The following is a 24,616-nucleotide window of genomic DNA, read 5'->3' as shown; positions in this document are numbered from 1 at the left end:
TTCAGCTTAAATGTAGAAGAAACTATGCAAATTCTATATTCGGAAAGCAAATTGTCCTAAAATGGATGACACAGTCAAAAAGCAAGAAATATTAACATTAATGTCAATGCTAAATCAACAACAACAAAAAAGTAATAATTGTTTCACTTATCTCAAAAACCAAACGAGGGAGATGGCTGATAATCAATTTATGTATAGAGCAGACTAAGTAGATTCTACATTCGAAACAGAAATTGTCCTAAAATGGGTGGAATATAGTCAAGAAAATCACGAAACATGAACATTAAAGTCGATGAAAAATCCGTGAAAAAATTAGGTCTTCCAGTTATCTCAGAAACTACAACAAGGAGATAGCTAATTGAAAGGTTATTGAAAAGACATAATGAAGAGCTTAAAACCGATGTATAGTACGTAAGGTAAATATGGATAGAACATTGTCAAAAGTCAAATTGTGTGACTGAAGTCAACAATAATGAAGTATATGCATTTTTTTCTAATTGCCCAGGATACCCCGCGCGGACGTTATGGGCTTGAAATATCTCACATCTAGATTTGGAATCTCCAGACTCGATTTAGCACGCAACGTGACTTTTGACCTGATCACGTGACACAGTCAGGTGCTTATGGCAAACCGAATAGGCCCTTTCACATCATCTTCGTAAACTTGAGATTTTATTTTTCATTTCTTGCATAACTTTGATTTCACAGGACCTCACCATAATCTAAATTTGTTCGCAATTCGTATCTTTTGTTCGGCGTTTTGACCTCAGTTATATTCTCATTTTCCAGGTACGCTTCTTTTGTTTAACATTATCTTTTCTCGCTTAAGTAGAAGTGACGTTTCTGGATATTTACTCCACTTAACTGCCAATATTTAACAATCTAAGCATTGTCTTCTTCGTTTCCACTTTCTACCACAATTTTCTCCATTCTCTCCACATAACTCAAATTTTTATTCATAGTGTGGCCATACGACTACAATCTTCTTCTTTGTGCTTTCTTCTAAATCTCAATTACCTTAGACACTTTCTTTTACAAGTAGTGTATGAGTCATTCTTAAGATTATGTGCGTCAATATTAGGACTATGTATGTCACTGCTAGGACTAGAAATTTCATTTTTAGGACTACGTATGTCATTGTTAGGATTATGTATTTCATTTTAGGATTATATATATATCACTTTTTGGACTATGGATGTAACTGTTAGGACTATGTATGCCACTTTAAAGACTATGCATGTCACTTTCAGAACTATGTATGTTCCTGTCAGGACTATCGATGTTACTTTAAGGACAAGAAATGTCACTTCTAGGACTACGTAGGCCTATATCATTATTAGGACTATGTATGTCATTTTTAGGACTATATATGTCACTGTTAGGACTATGTGTGTCACTTTGAGGATTACATACGTATACATATTACTGTTAGGTATGTCACTTTTAGGACTTTGTATGTCACTGTTAAGACTATGTATGCCATTGTTAAGACTATTTATGTACCTAGTAGAACTTTGATTTATTATTAGAAGTAAATGCGTCGTAGTTAGGATTGGACAAATAACAATAGATAAATCTTCTAGTTAAGGATTTCTTTGCAAGCACGTACACGCATCTACAGTGCAAACAGTACATTTTGAGTACAGTATATTTACATATACAGAAAACAGAAGTTCCAACAGATATAAAAACTGTATCTTATTATTGACAACAAACGACATATGTTTATGTTTTAGCTCCAGAAAATTTAGTTGTTGTCGATTTTCTTGAATATTATGAATTTAAATTTACTCTCAAGTCTCTTCAGGGGTGTAGTTGAGAGTATACGGAAGTATACGCTGCTCTGCTGCTTAATTTTAGTCATTGGTGTGTACTTTTGGCTTTTAAGCGTTTAGCACTTTTCTTTCGCTTATGATTGTTTGTTTATATATTTAATCGGGTCATGACTCCAGTTAAACAGTGACTATATTACTTTCTTTTCTATCCTGTTCTTAGCCGCTGTTCAAGTGTGACTACATCAATTTCTTTTCTATCATGTTCTTAGCCGCTGTTCAAGTGTGACTATATTACTCTCTTTTCTATTCTGTTTTTAGCCGTTGTTCAAGTGTGACTATATCAATTTCTTTTCTATCCTTTTCTTAGCCGCTGTTCAAATGTGACTGTATTACTCTCTTTTGATCAGTGAATTTCAGTACAAAAGTTTTGTTTAACTGTTATTTGTATTTTCACTCTCATCTTCAACACAATTTTATTAATTCCTTCTCATACATAGGGGCGCGATTTTCTCTGTTTCTTCTCATAGTGGCCTCATTTCTTCTGCATAACTACACCCATTTATGTTATTTATCAATTAATAGAGTTATTTATTTCAGGAGCATCATCAAAAAAATAGAATAAAATGCTTTTAAACTATAAATCAGCATCGCATTCTTTATATTTTAGTGAAATTATTATAATTATTGATACATGCATTTTACATTGTAAATTTTTAAAAATACTTTCGCTACTGTTATAAGTCTTTTTATGCCATCCATAGATGTTTACAAAAAGTTTCATTTTGGTCAGTGAAAATCAATACAAATTTTGCCTTTAACCGTGAAATTTGTATTTCCAATCTTATCCTCAACATATTTTTCTTAATTTCTTCTGATTCATCGGGCGTGATTTTCTCTGTTCCGAAAATTTGCGTTCCTGTGAAAGTTGTTAGGATATGGCACTAGTGATTTATTCAACTTGATATGAGGTATCGGTTGATATATGCTCAATTTGGGACAATGGTATACTTGAGAAAAAATTAGTGTTAAACATAATTTTGAGCTATATCTCATTAATTACACTGTCGCTCTGCTAGTATCAAGACGAGTTTGATTCGTATAATACTTCACTATCATTTTCACCTTAAAATATAGTGTGATAATTGTACCGTATATGTTTTCAGGTTTAGAAAAAAAATCAAACTTATCCATTTTTTCTTAAAAACGCACACGAGATTTTGATTAATCTACATCCAGGGGGAACGCCATACCCTAGCTTCCAGGAAGTATCCGTGGCGTCCCCCAACTTCCTAAACAAAATTACATTGAGCAAAGATAGGCATGGGGGACGGCATGACGTCATAAGTCCCCCTACTTTTTCAAATCCTTTTTACTCTTGTCTACATCACTTTATTCAGTTCAATGAGGTCTCTAGCTTAGTAGGTCTATATACTGTATATGTCTCAAATTATGAATATGTATTTCTTTTTCATTAGATATCAATAACATTGTCAAAATTATTTCACTTGTATTCCCATTCATCCTGACGATACCACACAACCATCTAGGGATTTTAATCTCATATCACATGATGTTTCTTCTGCTGCATCTTCTTGTTTCTTCATATTTCTGCTTCATACAAACTTGCCGGTCTCAACAGGATCTTGTATGTCCGCCTTTTCACGTCCTTTTATCGCAAAGAACACCTAATATTTTCCTGCAATTCATTTATCTTGCCTTTATTCCCTGACCTACTTTTCCATATAATTATTTACCTCCATTAACTTACTTTATAAATATTGATCTAACATTACATAGGTATAGAGTACAAATTATTTATTCTGCAAATATATATTATTATTATTATTATTATTATTATTATTATTATTATTATTATTATTATTATTACTGCAAATATATTATTATTATCATTCATCATAATGCTCATCAGATTTTACCTAATACATTTTATTACAATTTTTACTTTGAATCATTATTTTTGTTTGAAGAAAATACGCAAGCAAATTCATTTTACAAGTTCATTTCGAAGGTTTTAATTATAATATGATATAACTACAAGAATTTGCTTCGTTAAATACACCACTTACACATATCATATTGTATATTGATCTAATAAGATGAAGCAAAAGGTTTTCAATGTTGGGGTCTTGTACTTGCTGTTATTTTCAGTTTTTGTATTCCAGATTTGTTTCAATTAACATTAATAGTCTCAACAAAAAGAATGATAAAAAGTGTACAATATTCAACCTTATATTTTACCTTAGCCTTGCATTGAACAAAGTGAACTGCACATCACAACTACAAGAAGCTTTACATTGCATAGGAACTTCCCGACTGCGACACAAGATGGCAGAACCCTCTCTATTTCGAGCATGCCTGGTCGACTGTCATGCGCTCAAGCAGCAAAAGTGGTAACGCAAGCTCAAACCTGCCCGGTCCCGGCGTGCATACGATTAACAGTAAAAAAATATGTGAAATCTTGTCCGTACTTTTATTTATCTGAAGTTTGAATCTTTGTACTTATTGTTACGTATTTTTCAATAACACTCTACATACATTTTTGTTTAAAATTGTAATTGAGAAGTATTTCCGGGACGCTGAAGGATTGTTTTATTATTATTATTATTCCAATTTACCCAGATTGGTCAGTAGGCTAATGACCTACTTTTGGTAGAATTGTAATAAAACTATTCGATTAATGATAAATATAGATGATTAGAGTTTCCCACAATTCTTCTTATCTCTAAAAATTTCTCCACTATCTTTTTTAAAAAATTTATGTACAATATTTACGTCCAGATTTTTATATTTAATTTCATCTAGAAGTTACCAGAATCCGTCTGCTCCACAAAAGGTATTATGTAATAACATTTAAACTATAGTCTATTTATTAACTGGCATATATTGTGAAATGACCTGTTTATCTTTAAATGTTGATATATGCTTTTCGTTATGTTCCTGTAATTATTTTTTTTAATTTATAATTTTTATATATGAATCATATATTTTAAAATAGTGTTTGAGACGCTATCTTCCTGTTCTACCTAATCTTTTGAAACAAGGATATTTCAGGGAAATTTAATAGTAATTATTTTCACGACAATTGCAGTTGCTTTCAGTACCTCTTAACTTTTGTATGTCATTTCAATGTCCTGGAAATTGCATTAGTAACAATTAGTTTACTACGAGTATATTTACGCGATGTTCATTTCCTACAACTTCATCGATTGTTGGCTATATAAGAAGCTTCAGAGCTCATACTTAATTGTAGTTTACTATATAAAATAGGAATAAATCTAACAGATTTAACAATTGAAATTATAAATATTCTATAAGAAGCTGATGCATAAGGGAAAAAATGCATTAGATATAACAATACAGTTTATTTTATTTATTTATTTATTTATTTTTAATTATAAAAGAACTCCATACTCCCTGTAATGTTTCCTCATCGGAAATATTTTTATGTGCCATCAGCATTATTTTACAGTTAATCGTTTGCAATAAATAGGTTCTCGCTATCTGAATGGCGATATGCGCTGAAACCTGATTGAAACCAGAAGTAATGTTAAATTTGAACCACTTCCGGTTTTAGTAGAATGCTAAGATACCATGATATGTTGCCTTGAGATGCTAAATCGTTTGCAAAAACTCTTCTCGATATCTCTTAACGTTTTAGTTCTGGTACCTGTCGACACACGGTCGGACGGACAAAGCCCTTCTAAAAGACTTTCGACACTTATGCATAGCATAATTTGGAAGTTTAACAGTTGTGATTTTTTTTTAGTACTCTCACTGACAATCCAACCCGGAACCATGTGCAACATAAGCCACTAGACCAGCAAAAAGGGCTGATACTACGTATTGAAGACAGATAATGGATTTCTGACTTCCCGAAATACTAAATGTGACTTCCGTTCTATTGTCTTCAACTATCCCTTACGATATATACTAAATTTATTTGTGTTTCAATATATATTCTTTTGTACATAAAAACTCAATTCAACTGTGTGTTTACAACGATATTGTATATCTGTGCATTATTTTCATGTGAATTACTTCCATCTTTCTTGTAGTTATTGTGGGCAAAGGTGTTTAATAGTGCACAATCTGTTGTTCAAAAGAAGAAGAAAAAAATAGATAATATGTTGTTGATTTTATATAATTAATGGGTAATCGTAGGAGCAGTAATTACATATAATTGGTTGTTTAAAAGTTGCTATGACAACAAAAAAGAATTATTATTAATGGAGAATTGAGAATAAAAGCTATTTGTGATGTATAGTATTTGATGGGTCTAATTTCCAGGTTATACAATTGCTAGTTCTTGTGGTGCATGATAGTGGTGACTTATTATTCGAACTTTGGGCATAAACGTAACGTATAAAAGAGAGATTTACATATAAAGTAAGAAAAATATTATATATATTAGTAAACTGTTACATGTTCGATCATTATAATATGTAATCTTTTACCATCGGGGGAAAACGTGTTCTTCAATGGTAATAGAATTGTCAAAATTGATTGAGTAGTTTCGGACATTGCCTCAAATAAACCTTGTGTTTATTTCATAACTATAAGCAGATCTAACTTCTGAAACTATATCGAACAATTCAATAACCTTTATTCGTATTAACTACTCGAGTTTCATATGTTATTCACTAATTCACAGTTTAACAATAATATATATCCATATATTATACTCCTAAGGTGCTTCAAATCAAACCTACCAATTTAAAGAAAAAGCCAGGCTCTTGATCTATGACAAAGCACCCTTTGTTTACTTTTTCGAAAAAAAAAATCTAACCAATCAGTTTCTGGCCAATTGAAAAAGTGAAATATCAATGATTTCCTGTTTAAAATGCAAAGTTACGTCACATGATATACTAAAACAAAGAAGCCTTGAACGCAACTGCGATTGTGGGGAGAATACTATAATTACTATTAAACTTTCCTGAAATCTAAATATTCCTTTTAGAAAAGATTAGACAGAACAACCCGCTTAAAATAAGATAGGATCAAAAATGAACTACAAACTCCAGAAGTGTCGTTAGGCAGAACCGTTTCAAACACTAGCGTCATTGCAGGTTTTGGTTGAGGGGGAGAAGGGTCAGGGGCAGATCCAGGAAGGACTTTTAGCAAGGGCTCCGATTTTGGGGGGACCCGGGTCCCCCAAAGCTCATGTGGGGCCCCTATTGTATTTATGAATATACAATATTTGGCATAATTTGAGTGCAATTTTTCTTAAAATCCTCATATACATATATACCATCTGCATCTGAATGGCCCCTCCAAATTTACAGAGAAATCGGCTCCCTTGACTTTTGGGGGGAAGACAGTGGGTTGTAATACTGCTACTTACAGCTACTTTTAAGAGCTGCAAACTCTGAGATGGGATTTATTTATATATAAAATAAGAAAGTTACCTCTTCTGGGGGGGCCAATTGCCCTGATTACCCTCCTTCCTTGATCCGCCCCTGAGAAGGGTTGTGGCAAGATTTCGACTGTGGGTAGATTTTCAAGTTTTAATGGATATATTATTATCCTCAGCCCCAAATGACGTCACTAGCTTGAGATCTAAGAGTTGGGCGAACTAGCACTCCCCACAAAAGTTCAAAAATTTTTCTTCTCGTCTCGAATTTCAAACTATGTGCCTCATCTCGACATCAAGAAGATACAAGGATTTTCTTGTCTCGTGTTCAACAGTAGAGATGATCCAAGTAAAATGATATTAATGATAGATTTAATAACGAGTGAAGAAAGAATATTTCCAAGAAGGAAACAAAGGACCGAAACTATATTTAAGTAAATGGTGTTACGTAGAGTGTTATAAATTTGGAGCAAGCATTTTTCTATTTTTTATTGTTTAATATTTTTTTAAAAAATATTTTACGTTCTATTTTCATTCTAAGTTATCATTATTATTAAAGTAGTGCTAGTATTGCACAATAATGACAAAGAATTATTAAACTAATAGACCGATTGCAGAAAAAACGTTCGTTCTTCTTTGATTTTAACATTTTTTTCTATAAATATATACACACACAAACGGTTAACAGATTGAGGAGAGTTTAAGTGAGCACTAATCATTAATTTATGGTAGTACCTTTCCAATGTATATTGTAAGGAGTAACAATGTTCACAAGAAATCAAATCAACTCTAATGGATGAAATATTCAAACTTGGTGCAAAAACAAATTCAATCAATAACACAGGGCTGCATAGGTTCTGTTGTTTTTATAATTTTGGGTGTTTTATATGTATTTGAACATGCTGAAACCGAAACTGGCACTAGTTTTCTCACATCACGTAAGAATTTCTCACAATTCACGATTTATATATGTTGATTGGGTATGCATGTTTAAGCATAATTCAACTGATTGACGCTAGATGTCACAAGTACGGGGTGAAATTGTCCAAGCGGTAATAAAAATGAATATGTTTTAAATGTAAGAAAGTGTAATTTAGTTAAATTAATTAAAATTTTACCTGCACGAATATTTAAAATATTTCTATATCAAACCTTGTTATCTTATTTCAAGTAAATTTCATATTTAATTATCGCAAATTTTAGATGTGCTTCAATAGTATGAAATGTTAATATCTTAGGCTAGTTCTCTGTTGTAGTTCGTTGAATACTGTGTTGCCATGGCTTCTCGTGGTTGTAAGAATAGACCAGATTTATTTCGTTACATCTGTGGTGAATTTGTTCCATACAAACAGAGACAGAAAATTACAGATTTTGTAAAAAGGGCATATTTCGCATACTTCCGTATGGAACTTGGAGACCAAGATAAATCGTGGACTCCACACAATCTGTGTAGATCTTGTGTGGAATCGTTACGGAACTGGAGCACTGGAAAGCGGTCATCTATGCCATTCGCAGTACCAATGGTGTGGTGAGAACCCAAAAACCACAGCGACGATTGCTACTTCTGTTCCTGTGAAATTGTAGGACACAATTCTCGAAACAAGACAAATATAGTATATCCCAATATTCCCTCTGCAATGAGACCTGTGCTGTACGGCCTAGACTTGCCTGTTCCGACACCTCCATCAAGTCTTGAGTTTGTAAGTGATCCTAGTTCGTACAGTGATTCAGGGGAAAATAGTGAAATAGAAGATAAAGTTTACAACCTTCCTAGCGGATCTCGTGACCCTATACCACTTACTCAACGCCAGCTCAATGATCTAGTTAGAGACATAAATCTGTCTAAAGAATCTGCTGAACTTCTTGGTTCCAGACTTAATGAAAATAACTTAAGGACAGACAGCTGGCCTGTGGAACATTTTCCTGGTACAGATATTGGGGAAAAGAATTTGTGTAGTATTTCTCAAAAGAAGGTTCTGTCGTATTTTGTTGTGATGTGTCAGGTTTGTTGATCAAGTTAAATTTCCTTTGCCTTTCTAGTGATTGGAGATTATTCATTGACTCGAATAAAACAAGTTTAAAATTTGTTCTGTTATATAATGGAAATAAGTTCCCCTCAGTTCCTATTGCTCATTCTGTGTCACTGAAAGAAACATATGACAATGTGCAATTTATTCTTAATAAAATTAAATACGAGGTACATGGTTGGGTGATGTGTGGAGATTTCAAATTTGAGCATTGTACTTGGGCAACAAGGTGGGTATACAAAAATACCATGTTACATCTGCGAGTGGGATAGTAGGGCACGAAATGACCACTGGGGAAGGAAACAGTGGCCATTACGGAAAACACTGAACGCGGGATCAAAAAACATCATTCAACAAAATTCAGTCAGTCCTGAGAAAGTTATACTTCCTCCCTTTCACATAAAATTAGGATTGAAGAAATAATTTGTTAAGGCACTCGACAAGGAAGCCGAATGTTTCAAGTTCATATGCAACAAATTTCCTTCACTTCCATGTGCCAAAGTGAAAGAAGGTGTCTTCGATGGCCCAGACATTAGGAAGTTAATGAAGGATAAAAACTTCGAGGCAACAATGACTAATGCTAAAAGGGATGCTTGGATAGCATTTAAAAGCGTGGTGGTGAACTTCCTGGGGAACCACAAAAGTGCTGATTACAGAGAATTTGTTGAGAATATGTTAGTTAAATTTCAAGAACTGGGTTGCAACATGAATCTCAAGTTGCATATTTTGCATTCTGATCTTGATTACTTTCCACCAAATCTCGGAGAATTAAGTGAGGAACAAGGCGAACGGTTCCACCAAGACATGAGGGATATGTAGAAAAGGTATCAGGACTTCGGAGTGTTAGCATGATGGCTCACTAAAGTTGCACATTGTACAGAGGAACTTCAGAAGAAAATTAATAAAGCTTATAAGAGAAAGCGTACTAAAAAGATGTGAAAAATAAGTATGTTATATGACTGTGTTGATTTCCATTTTACAACGTTTATATGTAGCTATGTATATATTTCCATATTATATGTATATATGTAGTAATCTGTATGTGTAGGGAATCTTATATTCGTTTCTTTGTCTATCTTCATTCACATTAAACAAAATATGTTCAGTTATTTAGCATAATAAGCTCTTTAGTCTGATAGAAGATAAGAAATAAGGTATAATAAAGCAGTATTGAATACAGAAGAAGGCCCAAATTTTGACATTAATTTGTAAGAAAACCTTACGTGACAGGAAAAAACGAATTCATTATTCGTAATCAGCTAGGAGCAAAGAATTAAGTTCACCTATTAATCAAAAAACAACATGAACTTTTTTTCAATTTGCAGCGCTGTGTAATTTTAAAAAAATAATGTGTAGACTTTAGTGATATTTTGTTTCTCTCTTTATTGAGAGAGTTTCGTTATAGAAAGCATGTTCCTGAACAGATTGGGTGGGGGTAAATTCTTGAACGGCGGGCGACTCTGAACATACTAACGTTTACAGGGGGCGGATCCAGAACCGACTTCTGGGGGGGGCCATGGGTTGTCATACTGCTACTTTTAAGGGCTCCAAACTTTGGGATGTTTATATATATATATATATATATATATATATATATATATATATATATATATATATATATATATATATATATATATATACAATAAGAACGTTTCCTCTTTTGGGGGGGACGATCGCCCCCCTGGATCCGCCCCTGAACGTTTATCATTTGTTCTCGAAGCACGTCACCTTGAGGTTTATAGAAAGTGACGGAAGCAGAAACCTCGAGTGTGGTTTCTCGAGTGTGGATTCGTGCAAGGACAGGAATCCACGTCTTTCGTGGGAAGGAAAGCAATCAAGACAACAACAAATGTAAGTAATAATACTGTACTATAGGCTAGATTGAGACATTCTGTACATAGGATGTAATTTCTACCGGAGACCAACACAGAATTATATTGTTGGTAAATGAGAGTTTGGCTGGAATATAGCCATGCCTGACCACTGTATGCTGCCCGATGCTGCCATCTGTGAAAAATTACGAACACTTAACCGACGACCGATTTTTTGTGCGGCGATTCTGAACAGATTTGATGGACTAATACTGAACATAGCTTAGTATTGCTATTACGCCGTATTTTACTGCACCTTTGGTATACAGACCCTTAACAGGGCTTAATTTTTAATTACGGATGCCCAGAGTGTACAAAAGAATGGCAGAGTAAGCAAATAATGACACAAACCTTAAGGTGCAATCTGCTAAGTAGCCGGAAAATATAAGTATCCAAAAGTGCGGTTGAAATCAGCTAGCAACAGTAAGAAGTCATACGGAGCCCGTGCTTGGGAATGAAGAGAAAGACGAAATGTCAAACTTGTTGCTCAAGGTATCACTAAAAAAGTTTCCCTTCAACACCCCAGAATGTAAGAATTTGACTACACTGAGAAGAAAACACTGAAGCATCCATTCAACAGGGAATTTCGATTAGCGGGAAAACATTGAATTCAATTGTTCTTAAACGTCTCCCTGATTTATGGTAACTAATCCTGCAGCAGCCCTTGGAAGGGAACAAAGTGATTCTTGGCACTAAAAACCCGTATTAAACTGTGACAGTTGAAAGAGATTCGCTAAAGGTGAATGTCTTCTGTGCAGTATCACAGATAATGGCCGTTTTCCTTCTCTGAGAAAAGTGTGACCGTAACAAGCTACCTGGATATGTTGCAGTTGTGGATGTTTCCTCAACGGAATGTTAATCACAGGGATTTTGTCTTCCAACAAGACGAGGCACCCTCTCGTTGGAGCACTCAAGTTAGTGAATACCTAAGCGATGAACTTTCGCACTACTGGTTTGGGCGTGTTAGTTAGGATGACCTAGCTTTTTTTCCCTTGGCCACCCAGCTTACCTGATTTAACAGCCTGTGACTTCTTCCTTTGGGCGTACAATAAGGATTTTATTTACGTATCCCAACTGCCAAAATCATTAATCGAGCTCAGAGAATGTATCGATGCTGCAGTACAGACCATTCAGAGTACGACGCTATAAAATGTGCGTAACGTTGTCAACCACCATCTGGGCGTGCCTCGCGTGACAAATGGGACACATATTAATCATTTTTAGAGGATGTAGAAAACTTGGTGAGTTTACGGTTTTTTCATATATCTCTCATGTTTGTATGTGAAACACTTTTGAAAATAAAACCTTTTGAAAACGAATGAATCATTTATAGTAGCCTTGCCTTCATACACCCTTTGAACTTTTAAACTAATTGACAAAATGCACTGAAATTTTGTATGCTGAAAATACAAGTAGGGGAACATTGTTTGGCATACTCGGAAATACTACCAGATTAACAGTGTAGCCAATCCAACAAGAAAGTTATAATTTTCAACTGGCACTACGTCAAATTACTAATTATTTCAAACATGCTTACTAAACGAAAACTTACAATCAGGGCCTTCGCGTGCATTGTAAGCGTCAAGGGCGAGAAATCCTAGCCACCTCTTCCCTTCCCCGAGTGTGTTATGAAAAGCAACCAGTGTTTATTCTTCACTACTAGATAACAACATAATCTCAATTCCTTGAATTTTGTTGATTTGTCATCCTGCCGCCCCTATTGGTCGCGGCGCCCAGGGCGATTTCCACGGTCGCCCGACCCAGGCGACGGCTCTGCTGACAATACCACATTTATTACTCAGTGTTACAAACTAAGGCACTACAGCGTCACAAACATTCACAAAGATCCTAATTTTGAAGGCCATAGCAACAATAACTCAATTAACAGAACGGGGCAATGCAGACTCAAAGTACCTTAATGTGAAATACTGTAGTATGACAAGGAAATGATGTATTTCTAAGAAGTAAGAGCAAAGTTAACAGGGATTGAAAATTTTACTTTATTCAAAAAGTTTTCTTTCAAAAAAGTGTTTAGATAAGGTTAACATGGAATTACAAGCGTAGATGGATTCCAATAAATGTAAAAATCATAATCCCATTCACAGCAATTTGATATCTGAATTCGTTCGAAAGAATTAATAAACATTGATGAAGTTTACAACACTGATAAAAGTCATGAATTTGCAAGAACTTATTGTAATCACAATTACCCAGGCCTGTTGCTGTAATATTATAGAAGAAAAAAAACAAATTACATTACAGAAAGTACTCCTAAATACAATATTTTAAGCAATATTGTAAAATCTACTCGTTTTCTATTTCCTTGAAACTGTTTGATATTCAAATTGCTGTAAATGGCATTTTGAACTTTGTATCGTTTGAAAAAAATCTATGTGAATAGACATAATACTTATTTAACACTTTTTTTAAAATAAAGCCTTTTGAAAACACTAAAATTTTGTTAGAAACAGTAGCGGTTGAAATCAAGTTTCATTAGAAACAGTGGCAAAAGCAGATTGGCAATCAAGTTTCGTTAGAAACAGTGGCAAAAACAGATTGACAATCAAGTTTCGTTAGAAACAGTGGCAAAAATAGATTGAAAATCAAGTTTTCTTAAAAAGAATGGCAAAAACAGATTGACAATCAAGTTTCGTTAGAAACAGTGGCAAAAACAAATTGAAAATCAAGTTTTCTTAAAAAGAATGGCAAAAACACATTGACAATCAAGTTTCGTTTGAAACAGTGGCAAAAACAGATTGAGACTCAAGTTTTCTTAAAAACACTGGGGAAAACAGATTGACAATAAAATTTCCTCAGAAACAGTGGCGAAAACAGGCAGATAATTAAAGTTTGTTAGTTAGAAACAGTGTCTTAATTATGGAAGGACTCAAGAGTCTGAAGCACCTCAAATTTAAAAGATAATTGTACATTTTGTAGTTATTAAACACTACTTTTGTAGATGTAAAATAGATGAATCCCACATCTGCAAACATACAGTAAATCCTGACACTGTTACTGGTTAGAAAGTATGAAATGACTAACTTCCCTTTCCCAAGGAAGTCCATCATGATTAAAAGTTTTGGTTCAATCGAAGATACTTAACCAAGTTTGTAAGTAACATTTGTAGAAAAGTATATATATATCGCAGTTTGTAAAACAATACTTCTAGCAAGACGATACCAAAAGAGGAAAGAAGAGTATATTGGGCCATTGAGAAAGTTTAAAATATATATTGCCTTAAGAGGATACATGTTAGGGAAGTTTAGGGGGTACAGAATGAACCTTGGACGGCAGTGGCGTATTTAGGGGGGTGGCTTCCGGGCTTAAGCCCCCCCCGAAATCTTACTGAGTAAATGAAATATCTTGCAGAATTTTCACATTTCCAGGCAAAGCCCCCCCCGAAAGTTAGCAAAGCCCCTCCCGAAACAAAATCGTAAATACGCCACTGTTGGACGGATATGCACCCCTTTCTCTGCTCAAAAAGGAGTAAATTATCAGGTAAAACGAAAGCAATTGGTTAGATGAAATTTTAGACTTTTATGATGAGTAGAGGTCAGGGAAAATTAACGTTACTGAAAAATGGAATTGAACCTTACCTTTTAATAACGAAGAGTTATAAATTGAATGCGATGATTAACAGTCACACTGGAATTAGATTTTTCAGCACATTTAGTCAAATTTCCAATATTACAGTCTAATATGTATATTATCTGTCACTCTTGTAGGATGATATTGTCGCTTCAATAATACCTAATAATCTTCCAGCTCTTGTGTTCGTTTATATTTTAATTCTTCTGACGATTGTATGCTCTAATTTTGATTAGTTACTAAATATACGGTACGAGTATTATTTCGTTAACATTGTTATTTATTTGGTGTTGGTCATATCGTTGGAGAAATGTTAATTTTTTAAAAGGATTTTGGTTTACTCTATTCACTACCTGTCCTTGTGTTTAAGTGTGTTAGTCCGGGGCCAAACAATTGCAAAGACTGATGGATGGATGGATGGATGGATCACCATCAATTTTGGCCAGGACGTAGGGAATCAGATGTTAGGAATCGAGGTCATTGATAGGGTTGGGTGATATTCAAATCGAAAGTGATAGAAATCAACCATTTCCAGTTTTAACATTGATCACTATAGAGCAAAAGCAGTTGTAAATAGCTAGGAGTGGTTTCTTACAGTCGATTACGCTTCTCAGGAATACGTTCCATTTCCGTCTATAACTTTCTACTAAAACCACAAGTGATAGAAAACCACTAGAACTTCTGGTTTCAATATTGATCTACACAGAGCAAAAACAATAAGAAATAGCGAGAAGCGGTCTTTGGAATTGATTTGGCGTTCTAGGAACAGGTATCCTGTATTCAAATTGAAAGTAATAGAAACAACCACTTCCAGTTTCAACTAGGGATGGCCAGAACCGGTTCCTGGTGGAACCGATTTTCGGGTCTGAACGGATCCGGTTCTAGAAGATCCGGTTTTTCGGATCCAGGTCTGGAACCGGTTCTTCAGATCCAGGTCTAGAACCGGTTTTTCGGATCCAGGTCTGGAACCGGTTCTTCGGATCCAGGTCTGGAACCGAAACTTTGTTACCATCCCTACGTTAAACGCAAACTGCTGGCAAGCTGTGAACAGTATGCTAGATGAAATGGTGGAAGCGACAGGCAGGCGCCCAGGCGGCTGCAGCTTGTCTCATTTGGCTAAATAAACTGGGTAACTGACAAACTCATTGGCTAAACAAGCAAACTGGCCAACTCATTTGGCTAAACATCCACTGGTGGACCAAATTTTTTTTCTGGGGGGGCACAAGCGGGTTTGGGCGGGGAAGGCACAAACGCATGGTCCTCTTTGCATTATTTTTGAAGGTGAACTTTCTGCCTCCTTTACGGGTCTTTGGGGGCTTTCGGATCCAAGTCTGGAACCGGTTCCTAAGATCCGGTTCTAGAACCAGCTTTTCAGATCCAGATCTGGAACCGGTTCCTAAGATCGGGTTCTGGAACCGGGTTTTCGGATCCAGGTCCGGAACCGGTTAAAGAACCGGTTCTGAAAACCGGATCTCCGAGAACCGGTTCCGCCGGAACCGGAACTTTGTGGCCATCCCTAGTTTCAACGTTAGGTTTTCCACAGTCAATTAAGTGTCCTAACAATATATTCCATCTCTGCTGTAATATCTCTACTAAATCCAGAAGTGGTTGGATGTCGGTTTCACTATTAATTAAGAATACATAATGTCATACAAACCAAATTTCTTAACCTGGTATAATTCCATAGACGATCTGATATGTATTAAAATTCACAGCATAAAAAGTTCCTTCCAAAGAGACCTCGAAAAACAAGGGAAAAAGATCTTCTAATTTGATTTCCTCAGAGGTTGTGCCTACCTTGCACACCAAACCTCTAACACCTGCACATTGCCAGCTCAGTTATAAATAAAGAGCACATTGGAACACATGTCTACGCGTGTAATTAAATCGCACTCAAAATGCTCTTCAAATCTCTAAATCAACTTTGTAATTTTCTTCCGCTTTCTAAAAGTACTGAAGAGATTTGAGGAATGCTTTTGAGTCTTATTCGAAACGAAGGGAAAATCCTAACCTACACCTCCTTGAAGGAGAACATGGGCGACGTCTTAGACGGCCAACGCAGGTGAGGACCGACTAACTAGCGGGATAAGGAGTAAATCCCCACCAGGTAAAACGGCCTCGGAAGGCGGATGAGGCGATAGAGGTAATGGCACCTTCTTATCCTTGGGAAGGGAAAGCTGTCCTAAAAGGCGGATGAACTACAAGGGGGTCAACGGCATGGAAATATGGAAAGGAAATGGAAATACTAACGCATTATTTTTCTTAAGGAGGGACAAAGGAGGAGAATACCATGAGGTTCTTCCTGAGGTAAAACATTCCGGAGGTAAAATAGTCTCCCGTTCGTATCTTCGGGTGACAAATACTCCGGGAAGAATCATCAAAGGAGAAAGTAATAATAATAACTCTCATTTTAGCATAGGAACCCGGAACATGTGAACTTTACATCCAGGTAAACTGGAAACTTTAAAAGTAGAAATGGATAAATGTGAAGTAAAGATAGTGGGTTTAAAGTGAAATGCAATGGTCAGAAAAAGCTGAGATAATATCGATTAATTATACTAGATTCTATTCAAGTAGCGTTAAGGCCGAGAGTGGTTTCACGATAGCAATGGAAAACAAAATAGCAAAAAGAGTAAACAAAATGGAATACTAAAGTAACCTCTTGACGTTTGTAAAGCGAAGTGAAAAACCATTGGATTTGTGATAATACAAGGTATATTTCAACAACGCACTATGATTAGAATGAAATAGAAGTAATATTTGACGAGATTGGTGACATATTGCATCAGAGGGGAAGAGGTAAGGCCAACGTCATAGTAATGGGAAACTTCAACGGCATAAAGATGCGGAGAAGAAATTGCGAATAAGTGATAGGCCCATTTGGAATAGGAAGAAGGAATGCACGGCTCCAGATACTGATCGACATCTGTAGGCAACATATGGTGGTGATGTATACATGGTTTAAGAAAACCCACTTTGTACACATTGAAAAGTCCAGGAGATAAGAAATGCTACCAAATCGATCATATTCTTATCAAGCAACGTTTCAAGAATAGTATACGAGACGTGGAGACGCTACCGAGGGCAGGCATTGATTCGAATCCCAATCTTCTAGTGGCGGAAGTGGAAATGTGGTTAAAGTAAATCAAGAAAAATGGGAGGAGAAATCGAAAATGGAACTTAGAGCGTCTATGAAGTATGAACAATGAGTGAAAGAAGAGATTGAATAAAAACTCTGCGCAATTGGCTATTTGGTAGGCAGCGTAGAAAATAGCCGGAGCAAAGTTAAACAGATTATACTAGAGAAATTCCACAGCAGAATTGGCAGGGTTGAAAGAGCACTGAGAAAACCATGGATAACTGGAGCAATGCTTAAGAAGATGGAGGAATGCAAAAGGGCGGAAACCATGGACATCAAATAATACAGAAGACTGAATAATGATTTGAGAAGAGAAAAAAACAAAGCCAAAGAGACATACATGAAACAAATATATGAAGAAATAACGGGACTTCAACGGGGCGGCAGATGTAATCTGATGTAGGTATATAAGAAAACACAAGAATAAGAAGGGAAAACTAACAAAAATATACGCACATTTAAAATCGAATATCAACAAGGTCATGTAATCACTGACCATCAAAGAATCCTTAGAACCTGACAATGAGATCTTACTTAAAGGATCTGTATAATCAGAACAATCGCCTCAAAGATATTGCGATCGAAGCAGGAAGTGGTCGATGATGAAGAAGGACCTAATGTATTGAGAAGTGAAGTAATACAAGCCACCAAAGACAACGAAGGAAGAAGGCCAGTGGAGATAATATATCAGCAGATTTACTCGGGAGATTAGCAGACAATGCAATAGAAGTACTGATCTCACTTATTTACAAGATCTCCTTAAGTGCAGAATGACCAAAAGATTTTTTTTGCTGTTACAGTGGTTTCAGTACCTAAGAAAAACCAAGCAAAGAAATGTAGCTATTACAGAACTATTAGCCTTATTTCCCATACTGGAAAGATTATTTTTGCTCATACCGAACAGGTGGCTGAATAGAAAGATAGAAGAGATGTTGGAGAAAGATCAATTTGGATACCGGAGAGGAAAAGACACCAGAGATGCTATTAAGTTAATGGAAATTATATCAGAATGAGATTTTGACGTAAAGGAAGAGTTGTACTTTGGATTTATCGACTGGCAAAAGCTTTCGACCGGGTCAATTGGACTAAAATTCTGAAAATACTTAAGAAAATCAGGATCAATTGGAGATACCGATGACTTATATGTTAACTCTATCTAAGATAACGAGTGAAATTGAGCTTGAATCAAGGAGAAACCAATAGTTTGAAGATTGGAAGAGTAGTTAGACAAGGATGTAGTATATCACTCCAATTATTCAACATTTACAGTGAATGTTTAATAAAGGAAACATTAATGGAAATTGGAGATTTCAAGATCGGAGGGGAGATCATGAACAAAGTCAGGTATGCAGGTCATACGGTTATTATAGCTAGAATTGCAGAAGGACTACAGTAGATGATGGACAAAACACTGACACTGAGAAACAATATGGAATAAAAATCAATGCCAGAAAAGGGAAAGTCAAGAGAATAGCATGTCGAAACACTCACTTACGAGTCAGAATAGCACAAAGAGAACTTGAGGAGGTAGACCATTTGAAACATTTGGGAAGTACTTTGACGAGAAGCATTTACTGCACCAAAGAGATCGGGTCAAGAATTGCTGTAGCCAGAGGACATTCAACAAGGAAAGATCACTCTTAACTAGCAGACTTAATATTCAACTAAGTTGGTCAAGTGCAATAGCTATGTGGAGCATTGGACTGTACGGTTCAGAGACTTGGACATTACAAAAATTTAAGAAGTAATATTTAGAGAACTTCGAAATGTGGTGTTGGATTAAGATGGAGAAGATAAAATGGATGGAGAAAGAAACAAGAACAATGTCTTAAAACAGGTAGGAAAGAAAAAGACGCTTTCAGCCTGCATCCTTCATAGCGAGGCCAATTGAATTGGACAATTCTTGCAAGGAAAGTGTCCTCTTCATACTACCATAGAGGGGAAGGAGGAAAGAAAGTGAGGAGTAGGAAGAAGAACACAAATGGTCGATGATTTGTAAAATAGGTGAAAATGTTGTGAGTTAGAAGAGGAAGCAGAAGATCAAGAAATGTGAAAAAAATATTTCCAGGGCTGAATCTAATAATAATAATGTAAAAAACTCATTAGTCCCAACACCTCCAGCAAACAGACTGAGTATACTTTAATAATAATAATAATAATAATAATAATAATAATAATAATAATAATAATAATAATAATAATAATAATAATAATAATAATAATAATAAGAAGAAGAAGAAGAAGAAGAAGAAGAAGAAGAAATGTTTTTCTTCCTATCTTGTTCATTCTCTTCCAAATACTACTATATCCAGTATTCTGTAAACTGGAATATTGAAGAAGTTTCTTCTCAGAAATTAAAGATCCTTGAGTTAAAACGATTATAAACATTAAATTTATATGTATATGTGAAGGTATATCATCGTACCAAAACCAGAGGAACGTAACTCTACTTTCGTAGGCTTACAGGAGAGAGGGAAAAGGTCTTTTTTTCTCAAACAAATGTTGTTTTAATAACTTGACAAACACATTATTGTATAGCAGACAAGTCAATGATTAAGTCAACTTCAATAATACTCAAATAACACCAAGTGGGGCTGCCCCCCCCCAGCTTTTACCTTCCAGATTCGCCACTGTTCTCATACGACGATATGTCGTATAGTACCTGGTAACTATAAAAGCCTCCTTCATTAACATGGGCTGAACGGTAGGCAATCTGTAATTCAGTAGAGCTGTTTGGGTTGTCTAACTTGAAGGACTTTTGAGGTATTTATAAATTTTGAAGCCCTCTTTCTTCCCCTTAGAATACACATTTTGGAAAATTCTAAACAGAATAAGACCTCTTGCCTACAGTTATCTAGAAAGAAGCCAAGCTAGAAGTACGCCAAGCCAACAGTGTGGATTTCTATGAAGCGCAAATAAAATAGCACATCTTTAGTATTACAAGTTGCATCTCTAGTACTCTGGGGTTATATCAGTCATACTTTCATCCATCTCTTTTCGAATAATTTTGTCTAACATTCAATCGTTTTCCAACTACTTATATGCAGCACTTCAGTATTTTCAAATACTGCAGTGTAACAATGCTGTTCTCTTCATATAAATTACTTCACAACGCTCTAGTTGTCTACCGATATTTCAGAGAATGTGCGGATAATCTTAATCGGATTATTGTAAATTACATTTGGTTGAGTTAGAGAAACCTCACAGTTATGAAAGGCAATAAAATTTTGTCTCTGAATTATGTCGATCCCTATACGATTCATGAAGCTCGCAGTTGCCCAAATATCTACTCATCTCAGGGGTAAAAGTGAAGGGGAACGCTGGGCACGTCATTCCTACACTTCCAGAAAATATCTATGGCGTCCCTCCACTTCCTGAAAAAATTACAATAGATAAAGATAGTCACAAGGGACATCGTGACGTCATCCGTTCCCCTCTTTTCAGATCCACTTTAACTCCTGACTCATATTATTACTCTATTTCTTCAAGTTTAAGTACACTAATTGGTATTGTGTTGTTTGAGTACTCTAGCTGATATTTCAGTGTTTATTTTGATTATTCAAATGCATTTTCTTCTTTATTATCACAAGTTCCATAGATTATATAGTCCCATTGCTAGCACGAGTATACTCGGGATTTTATTTTAAGGATTTTTCAAGTACATGCATCTCATTGGTGAGTCGTCAATAGTCAATATTATCATCATTATTAGTAAGGTTCTTAAGTGATTATTTCAATTGAGTAATAAAAAATACATCAAAATCGAAAAAAACCTTTCTGTTCAAAATCTATATGTTCAGGAAATTCCATAGAAAATTTTAGAAGATAATATATTTGTGATAGCACTGTTTTGATCAGTCTAAATGTTTTGTACTTGAGTTTGGAATAGCCATCTTTGAAACCATTGTAGTCAGGAACCATCAATATTTCTGATGTATTTCGCAATTTATGAGTCAAGGCTGGAACAATGTGTCTCCTCAAATTACTCTTAAAGTTTATTATGTATTAAACATAAAATTTTAATTATCGTTATTCATTTACCCTCAGGGGTAAAAGTTGATCTGAAAAGGTAGGGGAATGGATGACGTCACGCCATCCCCTGTACATATCTTTGCCCATTGTAATTTTTTAGGAAGTGGAGGAACGCCATGCATATTTTTGCAAGTGGAGTGACGGAGTCCTCCTACGTTCCCCCTCACTTTGGTTACCCTTATACATCACCCCTGGTTACCCTTATACATCATAACGTCACCCCTGGTTACCCTTATACATCATAACTCGAAATAAAAGATGTTTATTGCCATAGTTCAGATAGTGCCATTTGAAAAATAAAATTGATTGATTGATTAGGCTTTAATAGGGACGCCAATTTGAAGATTTAAAAAAGTTTTAGCAACAGTGTATATTTATCTCAATTAGTTGGACTAATCTGGAAGTCTTACTGCATAATAATTATTCTTTCTTAAAATGATATGCAAATTACTGTTGGTATAATAAAAGTACTCACATATTTTTTATACTTAGACATTGGTCCTTTGAAAGAACATTACACATTTCTTCTATAAATGTTACAAATTTGTGGACCCAGATTCTAAACCAGCATCAGATAATTAATTGTATTTTTTTTAGTTATCTTGGATGAGGATTGAGCTCCCGCAGTCCTTTACCCATGACTCTGTTTATAACATAGTTTCAAGTAACATCACATAGTGTCAATGAGAACCTAAATTTACAGGTTCTTATTAGTAATCGTTAGAAATATCAATAGAAATGTGATTTTTCTTGGCTTTCTGCATTACAAAATTGAAAAATTCAACAATGACCTCTTACTATAAGTTTATAAATAGAAATGTTTTGTTGTTCTTATAAAAAAAATATACTAAGTCATAAATAAATGTGCACAATAGAGTTATATAACTCATTTAACCAAGAATCATTATACAGATCGGTATATTTGGTCTAAATATTGAAATAACGACAGAAAAACATTCGGTATTAACTAGTTCTATGGAAGTTGAGTCGAACTTTCATACCTAACTTTCATATCGTATGAATTTAGTAATTGCATGGCCTTGTGTCGCGCACCCGTACATTGGAGATCTTATGGCGCTACACTCTTCTTCAGATTATCTATCACACATGTGTTTAACATACACAAACCAGATTTAGAAAGTCATAATAATGCTTTCTTTCACAACTGTTATTTATCATCGGATTCTGTAGTATAAACACAAGAAGTTTGATCTAGCATAATAAACAAAATAGTTCTACAACTATCGGTACAAAATAATCAATTTTTAAGATTGAAAATTAATCCTATCATACCACGAAGTTATTACTGAAATATATACATTGTTTGTAGTTACGTCTGTAAAAATCGTGTGTAAATCTTAATAACCATAAGTAAAAAATCAAAATCTGACCAAACGAAATACTTATACGTATTATTAAATAACCTTGTTTTACAGTTTCGGTAATGTATCATTTTCAAAACTGTATTACAAGGTCATTAATATAAGTTTTTTTTTTTTCATATCACCACAATAACAGTCTTAGAGTTTCAGCAATGATAGTTAGCCGAAACTTTAACACAAGGTTATTACTATAAAATGTTTGCTTCGGCTACATTTTGATATTTTACTTCAGTTAGTTCAAAAGCTAAGTCAAAATGAGAAATATAAATATTGTATTGCTCGGATATTATTACTGAAAGCAATTGCACTATGTTATAAAACCTAATTTTGACATTTTTTTGAAACTTTGTTCATTCCCCATACAATTCTATTTATTCCACAGTAAATGTGAAAATGTATGATGTAATTCTTTACAAAGTATCATTAAAACTTAATTCTCTTCTACCATAAAGACCATACGATCCCGGAATTGATTGATTGATTGTTATAAGCAGTGAGACTAGGTATAGGACAAGACCTACCATTTAAAGTAGGATCTGAACCGATGTATTGCGCTCTATCCGCTCCCACCGGGATCTTACACGCCAAATTTACTAGATCAGCAATGATATATAATTGTATATATAGAATTACAGTTACGTTTTGTACACCTTAGATGTCATGTCTAGTATAATACAGTGGTTGTGTTCTTTTAGTTTTCTTTTTCTCTGAACTAAAGTACGCATAAATTGAAGCTTTCTTCCTAAATCTAAGGGGTAAGAGACAGATATTTAAAAAGAGAAACTTACCATTTATTTATTTTCTTAATCTGCCTGATGAGAACCAAAGAAACGAATTCATTTTCCTTACCTGAAATAAAGAAATAATAATAATCATTTTATAATTCTTGTATAGTTGTGTTCATAATAACTGCAGACAGTTATCAAAAATCTTTGTTCTTGAAACGATTTCTCATTTACGAAATCTGAACAAAGAAAACTAAATAAATAAGAATATTGTGATACAGTTTCAGCAATATATCACATCCGAAACTGTCAGAGAAGGTTATTGATATGTAGGGTACGTACGTGGTCTCTCCAATAAGCTCGCGAGCTGATGTTATACACACTGTATTTTACAAAATTTGGGTACATCAATCTTGTTCTCTTCAAAATACTCCCCGTTTCTAGCAATACACCGTGTATACTTCCGTCTTCATTATTGAAAACATCCCTAGAAGTCTTCAGAATTCAGGCTCTTCAGGTGCCTTGTCATTTCACGTTTTATCGTCTCAACTTCATCCCACCCTCGCATGACCATTTCACATTTAGGAAACAAATGAAATCACAGGGGGCTAGGTGTGGTGAGTAGGAAGGGCAATCTAGTGTTGTGATCGAATTATGGGTCAGAAACTTCGGGAAAATTTTTGCACACAATTTTCTCAATTCCAAA

The 24,616-nt window shown here is 34.9% G+C and overlaps 1 long non-coding RNA gene across 1 annotated transcript in view; it reads right to left on the bottom strand.

Moving 5' to 3' along the window:
- The window catches only part of LOC145664330 (uncharacterized), a 1,055,818-nt gene that overhangs the window by 20,597 nt on the left and 1,010,605 nt on the right, over positions 1-24,616 (bottom strand). Inside the window, exon 10 of the long non-coding RNA XR_014127356.1 lies at positions 23,974-24,034. This is a non-coding gene — a long non-coding RNA (uncharacterized LOC145664330). The remainder of the gene's footprint in view (positions 1-23,973; positions 24,035-24,616) is intronic.

The sequence above is a fragment of the Thermobia domestica genome, chromosome 11 (assembly GCF_964235325.1).
Source record: "Thermobia domestica chromosome 11, izTheDome1.hap1.1, whole genome shotgun sequence".
Classification (NCBI taxonomy): domain Eukaryota; kingdom Metazoa; phylum Arthropoda; class Insecta; order Zygentoma; family Lepismatidae; genus Thermobia; species Thermobia domestica.
The sequence above is the reverse complement of the archived record's forward strand: the minus strand, read 5'-3'. Positions and strand labels throughout refer to the sequence as shown.